Raw genomic sequence first — 2,290 nt, 5'->3', positions numbered from 1 at the left:
GAATGCTATTCATATAAACATGTCTCTTTTTCTGAATTTAGCAGCTTAATAATTCAATTTATTTACTTATTTATTTTAGGAGATTAATTTCATTCCACTGAGATAAAAGCCAGTCCCACAGCAGGGAACAACATTACAATTTTTGTGACTGAATCCTGTAAGAAGGACAATGTAGGTAATTGGCTTAAAGTCCATTGGGTAAAGAGTAATCCAGAAGCATTTGGGATACAAACTAGAACTTCTGATTTTCCTATGGCTATTCTCAGACATACCAGCAGATGCTGAGGGGGCAGGAGACAGGACGGTTGGTTCCTGTTTGGGGCTGAAGAGATGGCTCTGTGGTTAAAAGCACTTGTTGCCCTTGTAGAAGACCCAGGTTCAGTTTTCAGCACCTACAATATGGAGGATGTGACATTCTTTTCTGACCTCAGAGGGCACCAGGCATATGTGTGGGGTACATATGTACATGCATGGAAAACACCAGTACAAGAAATCTTTAGAAGAAGATAGAGGAGGAGGAGACAATGACAGGATGGAGAACAGCCTTTAAAGACTCAACATGGGCAAGAGAGATGCTCTCCGTACTCAAGAGTCCTTGGTACTTGTCTCTCCACTTAGCACCTTTTGAACGGCACTGCACCTTCAGGAATTGGAGTAATGTTGTTCTTTTAAAATCTTTAACTTGCCGGGCGGTGGTGGCGCACGCCTTTAATCCCAGCACTCGGGAGGCAGAGGCAGGCGGATCTCTGTGAGTTCGAGACCAGCCTGGTCTACAGAGCTAGTTCCAGGACAGGCTCCAAAGCCACAGAGAAACCCTGTCTCGAAAAACCAAAAAAAAAAAAAATCTTTAACTTTTGTTGCCAGGTGGTGATGTTGCACGCCTTTAATCCCAGCACTCGGGAGGCAGAGGCAGGTGGACCTCTGTGAGTTCGAGGCCAGCCTGGTCTACAAGAGCTAGTTCCAGGACAGGAACCAAAAGCTAAGGAAAAACATGTCTCAAAAATCGCTCCCCCCCCAAAAAAAAAAGAAAAAAGAAAAAGAAAACAACAACAAAAATAAATACATACATACATATGTACATAAATCAATCAATCAATCAATCAATCAATCAATCAATCAATCAATCAGACCAGGAACCATTTGTCATTTGGACACATAGGCTAGATGTATATAAGCCAAACCTGGGAAATAAGAGACCCAAGGGATGCTTTTCTATTAATTCAGTTACCTAACCTAGCCCCACCTCTAATCCAAAGATTCTTTTTCTTTTTCTTTTTTTTTTTTTTTCTTTTTCGAGACAGGGTTTCTCTGTAGCTTTGGTGCCTGTCCCAGAACTAGCTCTTGTAGACCAGGCTGGTCTTGAACTCCCAGAGATCCGCCTGCCTCCCGAGTGCAAATCCAAAGATTCTTAAAGGTGACAAAAGGATTCATATCACAGATATTAAAGTTTTAGCTAGCCCAGTGGTAATGCACACCTTTAATTCCAGCACTTGGGGGCAGTGACAGGCAGTTCAAGGCTAGCCTGGTCTACAGAGAGAGTATCAGGACAGTAGCTACACAGAGAAACCTTGTCTAGAAAAACCAAAAAACAAGAAAGAAAAAAATTATTAAAGATTTAAGATAGACTATAGAGGTTGGAACGGGGTATGAGGAAATGAATACATAGCTGGAGAATCAAAATTCAATCAGTGAACTAAAGAAGAGTGATTGTTATACACGAGTAGCAAGCAGGCCAGGAGCTCAAGTGGTCCCATTCTTACTGCACTGGACCTCAGATGCCTAGGGCATCCTTGTCCCTTCAGTTCCTGGTCACAAAGACAGAGGCAAAGTCCTCCTCAAACTTTTGTTTCTTTTATTTTTTATTTTATTTTTTTGGTTTTTCGAGACAGGGTTTCTCTGTAGCTTTGGTGCCTGTCCCGGAACTAGCTCTTGTAGACCAGGCTGGCCTCGAACTCACAGAGATCCGCCTGCCTCTGCCTCCCAAGTGCTGGGCTCCTCAAACTTTTGATCTCTCTTGATCAGAACCAATTCATGGCCTGCTTCAAAAGATGTGGATATAGTCGGGCAGCAATGGTGCACACCTTTAGTCCCAGCAGTTGGGAGGCAGAGGCAGGCGGATCTCTGTGAATTTGAGACCAGCCTGATCTACAAAGTGAGTTCTAGGACATCCAGAACTGTTACATAGAGAAACCTTGTCTCAAAAAAAAAAGTGTGCCGGGCAATGGTGGCACACGCCTTTAATCCCAGCACTCGGGAGGCAGAGGCAGGCGGATCTCTGTGAGTTCGAGAC

The sequence above is a fragment of the Microtus ochrogaster genome, chromosome 7, assembly GCF_000317375.1.
Source record: "Microtus ochrogaster isolate Prairie Vole_2 chromosome 7, MicOch1.0, whole genome shotgun sequence".
In the NCBI taxonomy this organism is placed as follows: Eukaryota; Metazoa; Chordata; class Mammalia; order Rodentia; family Cricetidae; genus Microtus; species Microtus ochrogaster.
The sequence above is the reverse complement of the archived record's forward strand: the minus strand, read 5'-3'. Positions refer to the sequence as shown.